Source organism: Rhagoletis pomonella, unplaced genomic scaffold (genome assembly GCF_013731165.1).
Source record: "Rhagoletis pomonella isolate Grant_MI unplaced genomic scaffold, Rhpom_1.0 Rhpom_scaffold_00008, whole genome shotgun sequence".
NCBI lineage: Eukaryota > Metazoa > Arthropoda > Insecta > Diptera > Tephritidae > Rhagoletis > Rhagoletis pomonella.
Genome location: NW_023458562.1, coordinates 42,203,302 through 42,226,120, shown reverse-complemented (window position 1 = coordinate 42,226,120; position 22,819 = coordinate 42,203,302). Strand labels below are relative to the sequence as shown.

Genomic DNA, 22,819 nt, shown 5'->3' with positions numbered 1-22,819 from the left:
ATTTTCTGGGAAGTAGAAAAAGTGGAAGGTATTTTATGTACAGATATGTATGTAAACAAAACTACTAAGTATCATATATTTTCTATAGGTTTCCAAATATTTCTTTTTTTGCTTTTCTCTTATCAAAAGAGTTTTAAATACGTACTATTTTTTATTTTTTTTTTGTATAAACACAAAAGCTCATCTAAATTTTTAGTATTAGCAACGGGCTTTTTCGTGCCTTTTCGTGCTTTTCTGAAATTTTACTGAACGCCCAGGCCCGCACGAGTTCGTGCTGACAGCAAATATTCCGGCCCGTCGGGCCCCTGCCAAAAGCCCGGCCCGTGCCCATCTCTAGCTGCAGGTGTTGGCGAGCTGAAGTTCAATGATAGCATTATGGACAAGATATATTATTTGGAAATCCTTATCCTTGTTCTTTTTCAATTTAAGTTTTTTTTTTTTGGTTCATAGGGTCCACTAGGACATTTAAAAAAAGCAGACTATTTTTCTGACAAACTATCCATCAGAAATAGTAATATGTTTTTGCATATGCATTCACTCTGCTGCCTTACACTAATGATTAAGGGCCGGTTGTTCAATGTCTGGTTAACACAAATCGGAGGTAGAAGCTCCGATTAAATACAAAAACTGCTTTATCGATCACATGTTATATGCATGACGTCGAACTCGTCGATAATACTGGCGATAACCAAGCATTGAACAATGGGCCCTTGCCGGTTAAAAATCATTATCGCCGATTTCGACATCATGCATATAACATGTGATCGATAAAGTAGTCGTTGTATTTAACCGAAGCTGCTACGTCCGATTTGTGCTAATAAGACATTGAACAACCGGCCCTAAATATCTTATCCAAAAGAAAATGTTTTTGTGTATAGTACCTACTTCAAATTCCTATATTCGTATATGTATGCAAGCAGGTATAAAACCAAAGTCAACCCAATATTTTAGTAGATTTGCAATTTTTGAAATGACTCCGAAGTTGCACTACACTTTTTCTTGTGTCTTTTGGAAACACTCCACTTTGTAAATTTTCCTCCGATCAAAAACTTCGACACGACAGCTCTGGCGATTAACAGAATTTAATTTGGCTCTCTAGTACTATGTACAAATCTTGAGAAATAACGAATTGGTGGTAGTTTAACCTACCTTACTGGACTTATATACTTGCATATGTATGCAAGTATGAATGAATGATAAAGAGAGGTACATGCATTTGCGCAATGAATTTATAGAGGGTTGTGCAATAGTAGTCAACAGTGTTGTATTTAACATAAGGGGTATTAATAATGTTGTAGCATTAATTTTATCGTTTAGGAATGAGGATTTATAGCAAAAAGGTATTTATTTTGGCTTTAAAAAGGGCATGCAAAAATAGTTTATTAAAATTTAATAAATAATTTCTATCTACGCCTGGCGGACTGACCTATGAAGAGAGTGATGAGAAGAGAGCATGTGATTGCACCATCACCTAAACGTTTACGGATGTATTTGCCATTGCATCGATGCCAACGAAAATTAGTTGTAGTCAGTTCGAGTCTCTTGTTCGTGCCGTTCGCTTGTGTTTTCGAATATTGTATCCGTAAAATTCTTTGGTGCTACGCTAAAATATTTTTACAAGATACAAACAGCTACATACATACCTATATGTATATATGCAGATAAAAGAAAAAAAATAGAACTGAATGAGTTTTTAGTGATTCTTGAATACTAAGTAAAAAATCACACTTACATATGTGTATATTGCATATATGTACATATGCATTCATTTAAATATTTGTTTGTGCATACCTATTTCGTCGCCAAAATTTGATGAAAATTGAATTTCGCATCTAAATAACCCTGTGGGTGAACATACGAGTACATACATATGTGCATATGTACACACTTACATACATATGCATGTTTCTAATATACCACATTTTGTAGGAATTGATAAAATTTCGGTTTTGGTAGTGAACATAAAATGAAAACCGCCAGTTAAAAGTAATACGAAGTGAGAAAGTGTGCGTTAACTTCGTTAAAGGCAACAAATAACTAATTTTTTGCATGCAAAGAGGTTAGTCCAATATTTTTTTGCGAGAAATCAATATGAATTAATAAAAGGAACTATTTTACACATACATACATATGTATGTAATAAAATGTTGCCAGCTAGTGCGCCCTAAAGCAGACCTTGAATATACACATACATACATATATACATACATACAAATTTACATTAGGCATATGACTTCTTTTTAAATCAAATACAAATACGTACTAAATATGTAGCTACAAGAAGAGGATAAGGAATGATGTAAAACCAACAAAAATAACGTTTTTGTCAAAATTTGGTACAAAAAGTTCACGCAGGGTACTCCAAGATAAACACAAATTTTTACTAAGTTTGTGCCCCTGAGTTAAGCGAACGTACTAAAAGATGTTTGTACCAAATTTTGACAAAATATTATTTTTGTTGGTTTTTCATCATTCCTCACCCTCTCCCATAAGTATATTTAATTTAAAAATGTCATGTGCCTAATGTAAATACATACATATGTATAAATGTATGTACGCATATACATACATTGTTGCAGTGAAAAATATATTTGAGTGTTTGATTTTTAATTTCTTATGTTAACCGAATCGATCAACAGTGATTTCCACCTAGACAACATACCTTTAAAATTTGTAGAAAACAAGAAGAAGATACAAGCCGTATCCAGCCGGAAACTTTTTGAACAAAATTCTATTTTGTCATTCTAATCTTCACATTAACAAAGTGGTAAAACTTTGGTGGCGGTTTCTGTTAACGAAAGGATACACAAAAGAGAAATAGGTAAGTTCAAAATAGAATGTTTAAAGAATAGTTACATGTGCATTAGGGCGGGTAGAAAATCTAATTTTTCTCAAACCCTTTGGTAATAGTAAAATATATTGTATCAACAACAAGCCAGAAAAATATTAGTATTTTATTTTAATTGTAATGGCCCGCGCATCGACCGGCAAGTGACCCACAGCATACTAGTCGAATAAGACCAAGATCTTGTTAAAAATTCTGGGTTCAGCAAAAAGGTTTGGTGTATATTATTAGATAATGAGTCCGTTAACGCAGGACATAAAGTCAAATATCATTTCTCGCAGCCCTTTAGCTTATCGTTAATCTCAAAGTTATCTGTTTTCAATAAAATTTTAATTGTTCTCTTGATAATTGCACTGGCCTATAGTCAAAAGATGTAAAGAACTGCGTTAATATTGCTGCCGTGCATTTAGGTCGCTGGTTCCAAGTAGTCTAATCTTTTTTTAATATTAGCTATAGTTTGCGAATTTTTGTAAATTTAGGAACAATTTCGGTGGCTCTAATAGAAAAGCCATTATTTTCCATCATCGTGGAAACATTTTGTTTATGCAAATGAGTATGGAAACACTGAACACACACACAGCTTCTAGAAACACTATAAGTTTACTTATGTTTATGCATACAATATAAAAATATCAAATATAGGAAAATGTAAAAAAAAAATTTGGTCAACATTTTTTTCATCTTAAAATAATTTGTTTATAGTCTGAACGATTTTCATCATATTATTATTATAAATCAGTAACTGTAAGTCCCGCCTTCAATTTGGCAATTATTACGTGCGAGTAACATTTACCAAAATTATATGGAACAACTTTTTTCAACATACTAAAATAGTATGTACTGAAGTAGACAAAGCACAAAATAAATGTTCAGAAAAGTCCAAAGTGTTAATATATTTTGGAATTCCAAGAATTTTCTAGGTTTTATACACTAGTACCATGAACATAAGAATTTTTCGACAATATGTGATGCTAAACATATTTACATTTTAGGATTGATTTCAGAATAAATAAAATTCTCAAAATTTTGGAAAATATAAAAATTTCTAAAATATCAATAATTTTGAACATTTCCAAAATATTCTCATTTTACCAAAATTTCTAGAATCACCCAGATTTCAATATTTTTTTAAATTTTGGAAATTATTCTAGAAATAAGAAAACTCAAAAAATTTAATAATTTCATAAAATTCAAAATGGAATTGGAATTGCTGTTATTTTCTACACCCGCGAAAATATTCAAACTTGCTGTGACTTTCAACTATATAAAATAGTACACATTCGAAAATACTACAAAAAAATAAAAAATTGAAAATTAAGTAATTTGAAAATTTTGAAAATTCAGTGAATTCGAAGAACTGATAGGCATTTTTCACCAGTGTGTTATAATTATATGATACAAATATACATTTTGAGAAAAATAACGAAATTGATCGATCATTGCGCAATTATGCGGACGCAGATACGGTCAATAATTGCGTGATTTTGTAAGTGCTCACGATGTTGCAGCAAAATCACACTCACGTCTGTTCACAGGGCGGCTTAATAATTTTTTTCTACAAAAATGTATAATATTGTTTTAAAACTGGTACTCGTTCCAAAAGATAATTTTTCAATTCTCTCGGCACACGCACAACGCAGTTAATTGCACTGCTTTATTTTTATTATAGGGATCAGGGGCCAAGCAAAGACCACTTTTTAAATATTTGCATGGAAATTTTTTTAAAGTTTTCATTGAAGAAAGCATTGCTAAGGTCATTTCAATAGGTAGCAACTAGGTCTGCACTATAAATCGTTAAAATTTGATGAAATGATGGGTAACTCTGGACTGTTTTAACCAGATTTTCTTTAATTCTATAATAGACAACATACTTCAGATGACTTGAAATTTTGATAAAATTTTATTTACAGTGCATATAAAATGAATTCAAGGTTTCCTGCCAATTCTGATGGTCTTAAAGTACTGCCAGCCCATGTTGAAATTGCATTGTTGCAACTGTAAAACAACATACTTCAGATGGGCTGTCCTTATCACAAGACATTATTAATATTATAAATAGATGAAATATCTAGAGCAACGAAGCAGCTGAGAGGAACTTACTTAAGTATAAAGTTTGCTTCCTGGCGAAAAGAGAGAAACCGACTTCTAATTAAAATTTTAGAAAGTGAACTTCAAATCAAAAGTAATATTAAAATACATATAATGTTTAGAGTTCTTTTACTATTTAAGCACTGTAAGTGGAAAAGATCCCATTATTGCTATTAAAAAATGTCATATATACAAAATAATTTATTGGCTCCTGTGTGCAATGATATTATAACGGTATTTCGTACTGCATGTTAATGTGTATGCTAATATTAAAATGAATACCATTTTTATTTTTTATGAATAACATTTTATTTATATACGAAGGTGTTATTAAACCAAGTACTCTGGCGTTTTAAAGTATTATCTGCTATTTACATTCATAGTTCTGCTTGGAATAAAAGTGTATTGAAAAGTGCTGATTTTTATAGCATGAAGAATTCTAATGTACTGATTTCGCGCCAAAAAATTTGGCAACCCTAGATGTGTTTAAAAATCATTTTATTTAATAAAGGAACAAAGTGAATAGCTCTTCGTTAAGAGCAAAAATTATTTGATGAGCACATACATACATAATTCTGTATAGCTAAACATATTGACATATGCACATTCATAGATATGTATGTAGTTATCAGAATTTATGGGTTGTGGTCATAAGCCGAAAACAGCAACACTAACGCCTACGCTAGCATGGCGCCCCGCCGCACTGTGGGGAAAAAGCCACCTTATTTCACAAAACCTGCCTATTCTCAAATTCGTTTATTTTTATATTTCGTTAATTTTTATAAATGTTCGTAATTAAGTTTACTTTCGGTAGTGCCGCGGTTTTTAGGAAGTAAAGGAATTTCTCCAAAAATCAAGGGACTTTTGTAAAAAGGCATAGAAAGTTGAGTACATATAAAATACTAGAAAATGATTAGCGACTTACTGGGTTTTACCTTATGACCTTAAAAAGGGCTATAAGTTAGAAAAAAAAAGGTTTTTTGGGCTTCTCTTAATACAATAATTATATTTCTCATAATAAAAACTCAATAAAAATATTCAATTATTATCTAATATGACAAAATTGCAAAAAGAAATGTGTTTTTCAACTTTCAATAATTTTTTCAAGGTCATAAAATAAAGCTACTTTTCTAATGCCACCCGAATGATTTTTCTAGGCCTTTTATTACAGCAGTTATTTGATTTATAGACAAATTCATACACTGTGACCCGCCAATGTTTTTCACTTCAAGGTGGCTACTAAAAAGCTTTTAGCATAGAATAGCAGCAACGAAAGCGTGATCACAAATTCAGCAGCGACTCACTATGACTTCATAGTTACTCATACAACGAAAGCTAAACTATACACATACGTTAACACATATCTTTATGAATATATGCCCTGCAGGAAATGTGTCTAACTATAAGATATCTTTATGTTGATTAGAAAGGAGCTAAAACTCACTTATTATCTGTATATTTACTTTGACGAAAGCTAACAACATTTGTATGGCGATGGCCGCGAAATAGTCAAGGGTGGTTACCTCTGCATAAGATGTAGTCAAGGGTGGTTACCTCTGCATTTGATGTAACTAACTTGTAACTAGCTACTTTTGGACATAAAATATCAATAGGAAAAACAAAATATTTTTTTTTATATTTTTTATTTTTATTTACTTTATTTATTTTATTACATTTCATATTTGTTTACATATTCTCCTGTAGGTGGTCCCATATTCCAACTCCGTCAGACATAACTTCAAAATGATAATATAAAATTTCGATCTCCCTTTTATTTGTACTCAATTCGAAAAAGTATTTGCGAAGTGCAGGATATTTAAATAGAAACGCGTTTAAAGAAAACAAGTTAGAGCTTTACTCCTGCATTACTTGTCCACTTATTTCAAGTTAGCTTTTTGTAGCTAACCACAAATTATATATTTTATAGAAACCCCGCAAACTCAATTTGTTTGAATGATTGTAAGAAATGTACGTTTACATACCTTTGGCTGTAGCTGAGTTTACAGAGGTGCTGGCTGTTATTGGTTAGATTCCAGAAGATCCCAAGATGTTGAAATGTTAACACAAATTTTTGTTTTGCATTTCCAAGCTATTAAAAAGCATCTGTGAAGTGCAGAATGGAAGCGTATTTGAAAGAAAAATCCGCCAAACACATATCTTTGTAAAGTAAACAAGCCCCGCGCTGCATCCCTTTTTTGATAGTTCTGAACTAGTTCTAAATTCGACAGTTAAGGTCTAGTTCGTTCTGCATTCCTTTTTCTATAGTTCCCAACCAGCTCTAACTTCGTCACCTTAGATATAGATTTTTAATTAAAAAAAAATTAAATCAAATAGTTTTTTAAAAGTAGCACATTTCGCTGATTTTGGACTGGTGGGGATCTAGTTACTACCGAACTGGTTCGTTTTCGGCGATAAAGATCTAGTACGAAACTAGGAATTTGATTCACTAGTCCGCGGTTTCCCCACAGGGCAAATACAAAAAAAATTTCTCGGTACTCCTACTCTTCAAATGTCTACGAAAACAAGAAAACACAATGCAAACTTTATGCTCCTTTAGCTTTAATGTGAAGGCTGAAATTGTTTTGATGATTTCATTATTTCCTTTAAGTTTATTTATTGATCCTGAAAGCTTGCTGGTGTATTTGTTTTTAACCCACTTCACAAAAAAGATTTTTATTTTGTTTTATGTATGTTACCACATAACTTTGGACCACGTTAACCGATTACTATAACTCTTTTTTTTTAAGGAAATGTGTTACTTCACAGGTAATCCCATTCTAGTTTGGTTTAAATCCGATCATTGCATCATAAAGAGATTAACGATAATCATAGATTTTTATATGGGAATTCGAGTCGGTTTTGCTTTTGTGTTTAAGAATTACTTGTTTATGTAAACATTTGTTGAAAATAGAAATGGAAATGTAAAAGTAAAAGCCACTAGTATTTTTAATGTAATCTTGCCAACAGCAGTGGTTTCTGCATACACTTTCATCCAGAACTGCCTTGGCTCCCTTCGTGGTATTTAATATTCAAAGTGCTGTCTTCACTGATGTCCAAAAGGATTTCATAAGCTTAATTTGTCATCTCAGTAGGTTTACTTTTGGGGTCACATGAAAACGGGTTTGTTATCCAGCTGTAGACATCCTCAAAGTCAATGTTGGGAAAATATTCGACAATGTTTTTTTCTAAACCTTCCAAGTTAACGCTGGCAATGCGTCTTAACGCTAAGAAAATAACTTTTACAGCCAATTTTACGAAAGCAATTTAAGTGAAAAATGATTTTAATTTTTTGAATTTTATATGGAGACAGAAAATAGAAAATCATTTTCCATTGAAATTGCTAGTGAAACCGGCTGTCATAAATTTTCTTAGCGTTAACTTCGAAGTTACATACGTTTTTCTGATTTACTTTGTTTATTTATGGGGTTTTCATGCAAATTGCTAGAAATTCTAAAATAAAAAAACTCGACGTGCTAGAAAAAACCAAAGATGTATTTTAATTTCGCAAGCCTCTGTTATCTTCGCAGCGTCATCCAATACTGGTTTTAAATCTAGTGGCGGAGTCTTCCTAGTCGCCAGGGAATACCGACGGATCATACAGTGACTTCTCGTGGCGTTTACTGATTCTTGCTTCGTCGTATACATCGTTCCTTTCGTTTTTCCAACCACTGCAAATATCTGCACACTTGCTCCATTTCAAACCATTTTTCTGTACGAATTTGTCGATAGCTTTAAAAATTTCGTCGCTAGTGGTGTAAGTCTCAAGTACTTATCTCACAAAACTTCTTCTTTCATTTTGTATTGCGAATGGGTACTTCACTAAGACGAGAAGAACGTTAAGTCCGACTACGTCGGTGGTACTTTCGTCAAGTTGCAAACCAAAATATTCAAAAGTTTTCAAACTTATTATAAGTTCGTTCTCGACTGCCTCTAAGATCGTCTTGATTCGCTCTTTCACAGTGTGATTGTGAAGTTCCAAAGAATAAGTAACATATACACGTGCGCGAAGCTGCTGCGCTTGTTACGAGAACAGCCCTGCCAGCAAAAAATCCAAAAACGAGAACAAAAGTGGATTTAACGCGGATTAGGTCTACTACAAAAGTACCGAAAATGGTTGTGAAAAGGGAAAATTTCGGCCATTTTTCTAAAAGTTTTCTAATTCAATTTTTCGTTGACAAAACGTACTGGGAAACTGCGCTTAAGAGCGAAAGACACCTCACAAGCGGCTCGACAAACCAACCGAAATATCCGTTTAATGCAAGCTATTTGTGTTGTTTATGGAGTTTGACGAGCCGCTGAAGGTAATTTTAATAAAAATCAAAATTTTTTGATTTTCTGGCCGCCAAGTTGAAGGTTGTTCAAACCCCTTGCGTTGTGCAGGAAAGCTTAAAGAATTTGCCCGCATCACTAGTATACTCTATAGCCACTAGAGGCACCCCAGGCATACGCTCGCGGCATCCACTTTGGGAAAGCCTGACATAGAAAGGGTTTTATTGTTAACGATATTTCTGTAATATGGCGAGAGAACTCGTTGACTGTTAGTTTCAGCAGTTGTTTTGTTAATTTAATTGTTGCTATTGCCAACAGCAGTTTGCATAGATACTACATGGACTAAATGTGTAAATATGTACATACATTCATTTATTTTTATGAAGCTACACGTTTTGATTCATACACACGAGTATATACATGCATACATATAATTAATACATGCTAATACACTCGTAGTAAACGAGTAAAGGACCGGTCTAACGCATCGGTGAGTAACAAATGAATAGCAAAAAGTAAAAAAAAAACAAAGCTATCATGAAAAACAAGTCCAAGAAGCAACAGAATATCAAAGAACACAACAAAAGGGCTGACTACTAAAAGTGGTTGCTTTGGCTTTCATTCGTTTAAGTATATACATACATAGTATGTATACAGTAGCGGTCGTATCTATAGCACACCTATTTCAAAGAGATATTGTTTGCCACTTATGTTTATTTATTTATTTCTAAGAACTTTCAATTTAAACATCTTTAGAACATTGTAGAAAACTAAAAAAATCAACAAATTTTGAGCTACATTTCAAACATTTTTCTCAGGGTTTTTAAATTGTTTGGGTATATAGTTTTATCTATAATCTATTACATTTTAGAAATTACCGTTGATTTTTTAGATTTTTTTGTCGCATTTGCTTCCATATAACGCATTTGTATATTTTATGCTTGCTAACATGCAAGCATGTGCATTTTAATGCTGTGAATTTACAAATGCAATATCATATGCTCAAGATTCTGAGAGAAAAAAATTTTAAAAATAAACGGTAAGTTTAAAAAAATTAACATAAGTGGAAACATTATCACTTTGAAATGGGTGTACTATTGATATGACCGATACTGTATATGTGTATGTACTTATATATGTATGTAGATATCTACGTAAATATATACTTATTAACTTATAAATTAGGTTCTCACATATACATATATGTACATATTTGAAGGTACATATATGCATTTATACACATATGGGAAACAACGAAAACAAAAGTTGGACAAGTTTTTGACTTTTGTCATTAAGCTTATTCTTAATAAACGCATCTCGACATCGTGTGCTCTATCGCTCAGCCTTATTTAACGTCTCTCTGGATTCGCTTTTGACTTGATATATTGAGGGCTTATATTCAATACCCTCTATCTGCAATTTTCACAGCAACTACTTTGTGATGTTAGAACCCTACTCCCTGTCATCACTGATGTTAGTTCTTTATTATCACCGATGACAGTTAAGTCTTAGGTGAATTTTTGTATCAGAATCTCATTTTTGTGAAAGTGTAGATAGAGGGTATTGAATATAAGCCCTCGATATGCTTATGTTTTCGCGCCTTTGTTTTGTATTCCACACAAGTGTGGACACTTCGCAGATACCTTTCCAACCAAATTTGTTTATACATGGAACTGGAAAACAGTTAATCGTCCAGGGCTCGAATCTTTTCGAATGAGTCGGCAATCGTACGAACACAAATTACACGAGTCGTCGGTCGTCTGAACAAATTTGGATTATGACATAGGAAAGCAAATTTATTTTAAGTCACGGAAGGTTTGAAGGTCACAATAGTGGTCAAATTGTATTTTCGGTTACAATATACACCGAAATGCAATTAAAAAAAAATATAAAAATGTTACAAAAAAAAAAACACAAACAGCTATGAAAGCAGTTTCTGCAAAAAGTTGCTTCTATGACAAATTTTAGAAGAAAATTTAAATGGCACTTAAGTTTAAGTTTCGATTTTTGTTTAAATGCCATTTAGCTTTCGTTGGGCTTCAGATCAACTTTATTTGAGCATGCCAACCTAGTGGCAACACTGTTGCTTGTTCCTTGAAATTGTTGTTGCATTTGTTTGTTTGTTTACATTTTGTGCTGAATAAGTGATTCTTGTGTGGTACAAACACTGAGTTCCATGTCTCATATTTAAATAGCCAATATTTGCCATTTAAGTGCAGATTAAATATGTGATCTGAAAATTAGTAGTCTGTTCCTTTGAACTTCGGACTAAAACCTGTGGCATTGTCAACCTACAATTTTACTTTATCAGGTGAGAGTAAAATTAGAACAAATGTAGAAGCCTACGGGAGCGCAAAAAGCACTATTTCCTGTAAAAACGCCAGTCGGTGTGTGTACATGTCATTGGTACAACACTGATTTGGCTGAAATATCATTAAATAATTATTAAAATCTATACAAATTCAAATATTCGTTTTTTACTTCCATTTTTTAACAAATATAAGGTTCTTTGCCTTCACTGCGTTCTGTTTTTGGTTACAAAAGCAACCATGCCCATCGTTTGACACTTTTCATGATCTTACAGGAAAAATAACTCCGGACTAAATCCTGTAACTTCTGATTAGGAACACTTGCTCAGTTACTCTCTCGAAAAGTGTTCCCACTTACAGGTTTTATGTCTATAGGAACGACTTCCTGTAAGTTCTGACTAAATTCTGTAAGCCGGACTGCTTTTGTAACAGACTAGAATTTTTGAAGTTAATCAACAATCTCTACTTAAATAGCTCCTCTAAAATTGGGCCTTAATGTATGTAAACCATGATAAAAAATAGAAAGGTAGAACCGCTGAGAGGAATTTTTCAAATTCTTGACGTTTGCAAGCAATTTAATATTAAAATTTTACACACAAACTCACACACACATTCTCATTTTCAATCTCAAACAACAACAACTTTGAACAATTCCTTTTTTTTACTCTCAATTTTATACGATTTTGAAATGTTGGCAAACTTCAAAAAAAAAATCATGGCCGACGCATTGAGAGAACGGTTTTAACTTACTATGCTTTCATCATGGAATAAACTTCAATGAACATACAGATGTTTACAAATCTATGTTAAGTCGAATTCATTGCCAACATTTTGAAATTTTTTAGTATGGCTTGAATATTTCAACAAACACATGGAAAAGTAAATTTCCAATTTTTTTCTAAATACAAATAAATCATACCGAATTTAAATGAATAATCATACCGAATTTAAATTTTCCCAACCAAAATAAATTTTTCAAATTAATCCTACCAAATTTATTCCGTTTGGACCAAAACGGCAACGCTTTTTCCAACTTCTGTTTAGTTTTGTGCTTGGTATTCTTTTTGGCTCTCTTATTTCGCCTGCGGTTGACTATAAAGCAATTTTCGCACACATTAATTCTCAAATATTTGATAGTGTGCGTACTTACCAAAATTGTTTATTTCTATAAATATTAATTTATCTTTACGATGCCTTAGCACGGCACAAGGGCAGTCACGATCAAAGCAATCGACGTACGCTGTTATTTTCGCATTTTGACACTATCTTTTGAGCGGTTCTATATTTTCATATCCTTTCATTAATTTTTTTTTTGACATTTCAGAACAGCTTTACTATTACAGTTACTATCCAATCGTTGAATCTGGTTTTGAAACGTAACTGGTTCAAATAAACCAGAGTTGTGAAAAATGCATAAAATATTTTAATGCCTAGCATTTTAATGTAAATGAAAAAGATTAATGTATTAATTTTTCATATTTAATGTAAATGAAAATTTCAATGCATTAATTCCGAAGAAATAATGCTAATGATTTTTTTTTTGTATTAACATTAAAATGTTTAAATGAATGCTATTGCAATAATTTATTGCATTAAAATTATAACAAGCAATAAAAACCCATTAACTGATTTTATTTTGGAGTAAAAATTCTTTGCTGACGTTGAGGGTAGAATTTTAAGGTCAAAAAAGATAGTGACGGACGTTAAGGCTGGTTTTCACTATGTCAAGTTCAATGGCATTTGTCGTTAAATAGGTAAAATCACATTGTCATATGGAACTAAAAACGGTTTATTGATTGTACATGCGCTGCTAAACTTGCTATCTGTTCGTTTTTGGCTCATATTTAATATATTTGTAATCGCTATGCATCAACAATCAACATAAAAATCTACAAATGCACTCTGCGTTGCATGCATAATAATAGATTGGCGCTAACACAATATGTAAGTATGTGGCCGAGCTTCTCCTCCTGTTTGTGGGGCATGCGCCTTGATGTTGTCACACAAAGGGAAAGGACCTAGAGTTTTACGCCGACTCCGAACGGCGATTGTATTTTTATGAGAAGTTGTTTTTCGTGGCAGAAATACACTCGTAGGTTTGCTATTGCCTGCCGAAGGTTGATCGCTATTATTGTTTTCTTTTTTGTTTAATGATTTTTGTCGGAAACTGCCGAAGGTTGATCGCTATTATTGTTTTCTTTTTTGTTTAGTGATTTTTGTCGGAAACTGGACCTGAACCCAGGCCCTGCGGAATGGTAGCGCATACTTCTAACCACTACACCACAGCGGCCGCCCATTCCTTATACATAGATATTTTAATTTACATCATTAGAGGAAAGATAGTCCGCATTTTTGCGAAAAACATGTTGAACAGCTCATTTGGTCGCCAAAAGAAACACCGTCATAAATATATATACATACATACTTGAGATCAGCTGATTAAGTTAAGTGACATTTTGACCAATTTATATTATATATTTATATTTTTTTTTATAAAAGTCTAGCACATTACATAGCCAGCACCATATTCAAACTTCGTACAAACTTTTAGGTATGTAGTTTTATAGTCCATTAAATTTTAGTAAACCAAATTTCAAACTTTGTAAAAAAATTATAAAAATTCAAAAAAATGTTTAAAAAGTTTTATATTAAAGTGCTATAATAATAATTGATAATAAAATATTGTCGGACATACTTCGTATGGAAGAAAATGCCTGACACCGTCAGCAAAACAAATTATCAAAAACCAACGCGAACTCTTAAAGTATAAACAGAACCAAATCGCTGTGCGAATTTCGTTGTCAGGAGCGATGCGAATTTATACAAGCTGGTGTTGACAGAACAAAAATTACAACAACAAATTATACGCACATTAGGAGTGTTCGCTATGGAAAAAATTTGTTCAAGTTGGTACCAATTGTTAACAAATCGTGTTCGTTTAGCCAAAAACCCAGTAAAACTTGCAAGGAGAGAGCAAAATTTTGACATTTCATTTGGAGGGGAAGTTGCAAATTCGTGCTGGGAAAATTTTTGCCATTAAGAATCCGCAAGCAGGATTGTGGCACACGGTTGCATTTTTGTCAATATTAATTTGAATCAACGAGTTCGTTAAATTTAAAAATGAACAATCTTGTTGCGATTTACTAATGAAAGAAGTATGTAAATATTCGTTTATTCAATTAATTTAATTCATTCCAAACATTTGAAAGGTACTCGGCTGAAAAAGCTGTATTCGTAATCGGAACGCACTCGACACCACTGTCGATATAGGAAATCCGACAGTGACTTCCACAATGAAATTGACGCGTATGTTGAAGAAAGTCAGAATAAGAAGAAATATGCGTATAGGTCCTGTTTTGGTTTCCACCTGAAATAATTTAAAAAATTGTTTTATGCTCGAAATGCAACCGTGGACGCCAGCTGGCAGTGAAGCTTGCTAATGTTTTCTAATTCCTGTTCGCGCAAAACTTAGTAAGTTTCTCTCTTTGGGAGAGTAAGGTACCTTGTTCTCTGAATTCTGTTACTGGCTAATTCTTACTGGCAGTTGCATAGCGAACACTCCTATTGACAATCAGTACAAAACAAAATTACAACAAACACATCATTTTGATGAAAGGTACAAATTCGCCGTGAAATCAGCGGATCCGATAACACCACCTTGTATGGATTCGCCTTGAGCGATGCCGCCGGGTGATATTCGCCGCAAGTATAACAGAATAGAAATTCACATCAGGGATGATAAATGATTTTTTAATTTTTGTACCAAATGGACAAAAAGAATGTACTAAATCTGCCGAAAAAGTACCAAAATTTAAAAGACTAGACATACATATGTATACGGGTAATTTCCAAACAAAGTGTTCATGACAGGTATTTTATATATATTTTTTAAGATTGATAATCTTATCCTCTAAAATCGCTCACTGACGTGAATACGAAACTGCTTTCAGGCTCTTCAAAAATTAATTTTTGTTCTTATTTTTGCATTTTTGTAAAATTTTTTCCAGAATGTAACATTTGCATATCACTTTTATACTCATTTATCAGATAAACCAATGTTGGAGGTTTTTTCCGCCTTCTTCATGACATTAACGTGACGTTTTTCTTGGGAGGCAGGCTTTTTGTTTAATCTTTCTTCAGTAACAACTTCCCATATATGCCATTTGAACACTTTTGGAGAAACAAGCGATTTAAATAACATATCCTTTTCCGCCTAAAAGTGACCTTCTGGAAACATTTCAAATTATAATTTTTTTTCTAAGAGTCTAATTTCACGAAAATATAAAATCAAGGAAACCATTGAAACCCCTGAAGCAATAAATAGGCATTAGTAATCATCTTAATTTTAGTGTTTTTTGTATAAAAAACGGGGTGACTTTCCGGAAATATTAAGACTTACTCGTTAATTTTAAATACCCCTTTAATCTTATTGGCATTAATTAATCACTCTGCTTTAGTTAGAACAGTTTTTTGGTTCGGCCAGTGTGTACTGCACCAAAAATCTGGAAAAATTTCGTCCGTGGACTTGGGTGCGTAACGTTATATGTACTTGTACATAGGCATAGTTTAAAAAGGCCATGAAAACCCTAAGTTTCCAGTACAAATCAATAATTCAAGTTAATGAACAAAACCATACAAGTATGTTTATTAAGTGCGAGTAGCACAAAATTTTTCAGTTGCTTATATTATAACAGCAACTGTTTGATGATTTTAAAAAGTCTTTCGTTTTTAATAAACACCACGCATTTACTTGTATAAAGTAGGAAAAATATGACTGCATTTTAATCCACAAGTCGTATTTCTACACAATTTGTCGTAGTGCTTTGACAAAATTGTATCAAAAATGTCGATGTAGTACCAATGTACTTTTGGGATCCAAAATGTACCAAAAAAGTACAATTGTATCATCAATTTCATCACTGATTCACATCAATTGAATGACAAACAAAAAATGTAAAAACACAAAAGCGAAAAGATGAATCACCAAATTTTGCCATTCTGATTCTTGCTGTTAATTATCTGCTAGAAAAATGGGGAAACAAAACTACTTTCGCGACCAACCGCCAAAAAATTTGGAGCATTTCTGCATCAAAAAGAAAATTTTGAAAGGAATTTCGCTCAGGTTTTTGGCTGTTATGGCTCGATATGTTAACTCTACACAAACAACCGGGTCACTTGGTCAGTCACTTACGTGATAATAATAATAATAATAATAATAATAATAATTGCTTCTGCATACCGTACAGTGTCCGCGGACGCGGTTCTAGTTATTTCTGGCGTCATGCCAATTGAGCTACTTGCTTACGAGCGAAAAGAGATTTACAATCTCAGTGCCGAGATAGGTCGAGCAGCTGCCGCGGCAAGGAACGACTGGAACGCGAGCACAAAAGGTCGATGGACGCACTCCATGATAGCCGACCTTCAAACATGGTTGAACAGACCGCATGGGGAAGTCGATTTCTACCTGACGCAATTCCTCACTGGTCATGGTTACTTCTTGAGAATATCTTCATAGAATGGGAAGGGTGGACTCACCGTTCTGTCACTACTGCGGAAACGTCGAAATAACGTGTACCACACATTCTTCACCTGCGAACTCTTCTTGATTTCGCGCAGAATGTTGGAAGAAAGACACGGAGACATAACTCCGAACAACATAGTTGGGGTAATGATCTCCAGTGCAGAAAAGTGGGAAGCAGTTGCGAGATACGTGAAATTCGTACTCCGCTGCAAACGAGAGGACGGTTGTCTACTGAGGACACCCGAATGAAACGCCCCTACAAAAGAGCAGTCCCAAGGCTATAGCAGCGCGCTCCTGCATCTGAAGACATGCAGAATTGTGGTGCCAGATGCGGGATTCTTGCGCGGGCGGTGGCAGTTTGGGTTTTAGTGGGTAGCCCAACACGCTTCGGTGGGAGTCCCACACTCGGGGAAGGTAGTATAGAGACTAGCGCCCCCGGCCAGTGCATAAAGCATTTCCCTCTCCTACGAACAAAAAAAAAAATAGATTGGCGCCTACACATATGTTAGTGTTTGGCCGAACTTCTCCTCTTACGTGACAGACACTTTATATTCAGGAATGTTTAGCCAAACCCTCTTCTCATTAACTTTCCAGTGGAAAAATATTCAATAACTAAGAATAATTTTGCAAGCGCTCCAAAATACCTCTGGAATTTTATTTTGTTGAATTTTTGAATTTCGATATTTTTAATATGGTTATTTCTTTTTATTTAATTGAATATTTATATTGGGGGTAAAATATCAATCTTTTTGATATATCGATCTGGGAAATATCGATTAAAAATCGATTATCGGACCAAGAAATATCGATACTCGGAATAATCGGTATCACGTCGAACATTCCTAATGAAGCCCAAGGCGAATTAAATAAGGTGGTATTGGGGCGATATTAATTCGCCCTGATCAAGGGCGGTTCATGTCAAGAAAAGAAAAAACTCCATATACGCTTTCTACTACGGTTTTCTAAAGTTTTGTGTGAAAAAAGAGCACAAGGAAACCCATGCTTGCAACAGAAATATTTGCCCGTTCCATTATTTCTTGAGGAAGGAGCTAGACAACAGGCTGGTGAAGTGTCAGTTGGCGAAATTCCTTGGACACACACACGAAATAATGGCAATTTATTTTTTGACCATTTTCTTGAGAGCTGCATACAAGCTTTTAAGAATAAATAACAGCAGAGCGAAAAAATTCCGAAACGAAATTTCATTACTCAGTATTTTGTTCAAAAATATCGATACCAAAATTACTTGGTTTCGAACGAAATGCATCGAATTTGTATTGGTATCTACTCGTATCGTATCATCCCTAATTATTCTTACATTTCTTTGCGTTTCTATTTTTGGGGGTTTTGGATCCCTGTATTGAATGCCCTAATAAACAGAGAGATGCTATCAAAACCTTACTTGGTTCCTTACTTTTGTCAAAGCTTTGCAGTTTTCTATGTATGTACGCGCATACATACATAGTAGATATTACATACATGTATATATGTATTACATGCATGCATATGTTCGACCTGCAGAGCTATGTAAGTCGAAAAAAGTAGATTTGCAAGAAAGAAAAATTCTCGTCTTATGAGACACAATGGAAAGATCCAGATATGAATTTTTTACACAACACAAAGGAAGATCTTCAAGCCGTTTTATTTCATGTATTTTTCAATTCAAGAAAATACCCAATAAACATTGGGCTTGGCTAACAATTCGAAAATGATTAGAAAACCAATATATTTTGCGAGTCTAACCTTCGATAACTAATGTGGAATAGGTCAGTATTCGATTCGAGAACTAGGCCATTCTCCAGCAAAACGGAACCTTCGTTATCCAATGTATTTTTCCTTCGTTATGAATTCGAAATCCAGCCCATTATCGAATTGAAATTTTAATGAGAGAGAGTGATTTTGTTTTATTTCCCTTCGAAAATGAGCGGGATTTCACTTCCTCTCTTGTTAGTATAGTTTTGGACATCGAAGGTCATTTTCGAACGTTCGCCAAAATGTTTATAGGGTAAATATTAAAAATATGTATCGACACAAACTCAAGTAAAAGGAAATAATAATTAACTAAAAAAAATTGCACTATTTTAGATATTGATTCGAATATTATATATTCTTAGAATACATATATAGGGCTTCTCTTCTGTTCGACCAGAATTCGTGAGACCTGAAAAAATCTCACTTTATTCCCGTATTCTATTCTGTTTTATATATGTACATACCTATGTACATATTTTTATATATATGTTCATTTATTCTCGTTCAACAGAATTTGATTATACTCGATTTTGCCTATACGTGCCACTTGGAAATGAGACAATGGAAGCATACAAATTTATGTATATAGAGGACCATGTATTTTCGCTACTGTCAATGTATCTTAAAGTTGCAACTTGTTTGATCACTTTACTTACTCTTTTATGCGTGCGTTTTCTCTTTTCGAACACATACATATGTATGTATATCTTTTGTTATCGTTACTCTTTTTCGCAATTCGATGATCTTTTAGCTTGATTGTTCATAAATATGTATGTAAGTTCTTTGAGCCCAGTTTCAATGCGAGTTTCGCTTTCGTAATTCGATTTTGTTGTTTCGATTATCTACTGGTGTCACTTTTAACATCTATACATACTATATATGCATGCGTGTTTACCAGTCTCACATACAGAATAATACATCCATACGAATTTGTTTGTTAAAATATATTCATGTATTCGTAATAGTTAAGCACAACCGTTGGACACACCTTGTTTTCTCTCTCACATTGTGTTTGTTTGTTCTCTTTATTTTGGTGTCTTGTTTAGCGTTGCCGTTTTGATACAATTGTATAATTTTTGATACTTTTTTTGTTTAATTTTAATGGCGTTTTTTTTTCTCGACAAAATGTCACCTTCGTACATATATGGCAACATTATCAGAGTACAACATTTTTAAGAAAGAGCACGCAATATACAAGTGAAGGTGAAAAGAACGCGAAAACTTGACAGCCCTGGCGCAGGGCAGAATAAATGCATTATGTCGGCCGCTGTGGTGTAGTGGAATGCAGTGCATGCTTCCACTCCGCAGCGCCTGGGTTTAAGCCCTACTCAAGCAACATCGCAAAAAAAATATAGAAACAGGGTTTTTCTTAACAGCGGTCGTCCATCGGCAGGCAATGGCAAACCTCCGAGGGCATTTCTGCCATGAAAAACAGCTTCTGATAAAAATACAATCGCCGTTCGGAGTCTTCGTAAAACTGTAGGTCCCTCCGCTTTGTGTGATAACATCAAGGCGCACGCCACAAATCGGAGGAGAAGCTCGGCCAAACAATAACATATGTGTAAGCGCCAATCTATTATTATTTATATTTAGAGAAAAGAAAACGATATAAGATACGATAACGATACTTTGGCTGACAGAAATTAATTTTTGAAAACTATGAATAATATTACTAGTTTATAGGCAAATAATTTTTTTCTTATTTAAAGTTTTAAAATTTTATATGTAGATATTTATAAGTTTGATTTGGTAACTCTTATAAGAAAAATACAACCCGGAATTTCTTTGCACACGCTGCTGTTATAGGGCACCTAAACCACACAAAAACATTGCGCAATAACGGGCTTGCGTTGGTCGTGTGTGCGGTGTATGGGGTTGTTTGTAGTGTTGCCACTGCCTTAGCCTTTAAAATATCCATACAAAATCGAAAACTGTATCCACATGTATCCACCGAAAAGAGCGGTCATTTCTACACAGTGCATCTATGGAAAACAAACTCAGCCCCTTAACAAACTTATTAACATGTAGTCAGTATTTTCCCATCCTTAGACACGGATTTGGGAAACAAAGGCCCGTAGTTATAGTCATAACCAGGGAACGGATTTTTAGGACCTAAAAACCTACAAAAAAGGCAAAATAAAGTAACGAAATAGGCTAGAAAAGGCAAAATAAAATAGCGAAAAAGGCAGGAAAAGGCACTAGGTATTGCAAAAAAGGCAAAACAAAATAGCGAAAAAGGCAGGAAGAGAAAACCTATGAACTAGTTTCATTATATGAAAAATTTGTACTTTAACTCTTTGACTATTTTATCCTTTCGAGTTTCTAACTCATAAAACTTTAATCTGTATAGTTGTAGTAACATTGAACCACAAGATGCATTTTTCGCGAAGAAAAGCCTTGAATGTACTAAATGTGCGCTCGACGTAAGTTGATACAAGTGGAGCCCAATTTAAATATGGAACGTTTGAAACGTTCATATTATCAGGAATAAGGGCGTTTTCCTCGCCTTTTACAATTTTATCCACACCCCTTATTGTCTTCAAGCCTACGTTAGCTGAGAAAACGGCTTTGAATTTTTTCAACACCAATTTGGCAAGAGGTCCCTGCGCTTCTATAAGCCGCATGGGCATGTGTATATTTTTTAATCTTAAAAAAAAAAATTATAGATGCTATAATCACTTTTTTAAAGGTAGAAAAGGCAAATATCTTAAAAAAGGCAAAAAAAGGCAAATATCTTAAAAAAGGCAAAAAAAGGCAACATCAAATGTGTATATATGGAATCAGGGAAAGCTAAATCGTGGACATTCTTAATCGAATATACTCTATCTCTTTAGCAGAAAAAAAGGCAATTTCCATAAAATCCGTTCCCTGGTCATAACTAAGTCGACTGTAAAGTTAATTGCAGCTTTTTGGCAAAATTTTCAATGGGATATCTGTCTGTTAAAAAGTGCAAAGTGCCGTCAGCAATAAAAAATCATTAAAATCATTAAAACTTGATCTTGTTCCACTAGAATTTAAAAAAAAAAAAACGATTTATTTGCGTACTATAAATTTTTCCAAAAATTCAGACTAAACCGGTTAAAATGTTCTGTATACTGTTTGAAAGTTTGACTTATGTGGTTTTAATAAAAGCATGAACCATATTTTTATAAAAAGATAACAAAAATACGTTTACTTGAAAAACATTGCAAATATTTAACTAAAACACCCATGATATTCTGGGTTTTGGTATAACAAAGAAAATCCAAAGATTAACCAAGTCAACCCAATAACTCAAAACTGATAAATTTGCACATTCATGCTTCTGGCATGAGGGTTACGATATGCGAATTAAAAACTATAAAGGCGTGTTTCTCGGGTTTTCGGTTTTTTGAGTATTGAAGTAAATGAGCTTCATGTTCATTTTCATAACATTCATATTGGATATTGAAGTTATTATTTGAACGTTCGCCACAATATTTATTGGATAATTAAAAAAAAAATTTACTTAAAAAAGTTCTTAGCTCGACGATATTTTTCGGCATTCGCGATATTTTCTCAGTACTTGTGAAAAAGTATCGAGTTCTCGATACTACTCAGTACTCATGAAAAGTACCGATATTCTGTACTCGTTACTCAAATCGTTCTATCACTATAAGCGCCTTGTTTCGACGGGGTTGAACCAGAGGGAGAGAAGTTTTAGCTGGCTTAGTTTAAGTGGACAAGTGAAGAGGTGGTTGATGTCGTGGGAAAAATCTCAATAAATTGTCATCAAAATTTCAAACTTTTTAATGTGCACCTTTAGAACATTTTTTAGTACACAGTTTTATTGTCCAAACAATTTCATTCTAACGAAATGCAAACTTCACCTTTCTAAAAATCGCGTTGATTTTGAATAATTTTTTTGGTGACGGCTTATGCAGTTCCGAAAGACTCATTTTATTGAGGTGATAACGAAACGAGCAGTGTCTAGTGTAGTACCCCGTGAGAGTTTTGTGGTCCTCTCTGCCTAAATTAAATTTAGTTCATTTACAGCTCTATTTGAAGGACATTGCA

General features: G+C 33.6%; 1 protein-coding gene across 7 annotated transcripts in view; it reads left to right on the top strand.

Moving 5' to 3' along the window:
* Positions 1–1,516: 1,516 nt before the first annotated feature.
* The window catches only part of LOC118744885 (protein 4.1 homolog), a 131,501-nt gene continuing 110,198 nt past the window's right edge, over positions 1,517–22,819 (top strand). For 4 of the 7 annotated variants that reach the window (XM_036478297.1, XM_036478299.1, XM_036478298.1 and 1 more), the window contains exons 1-3: positions 1,517–1,714; positions 1,930–2,059; positions 2,640–2,821. The gene's annotated coding sequence lies outside the window, so the exon portion shown is untranslated. The remainder of the gene's footprint in view (positions 1,715–1,929; positions 2,060–2,639; positions 2,822–22,819) is intronic. The other 3 variants (XM_036478295.1, XM_036478296.1, XM_036478294.1) reach the window with 3 other exon arrangements.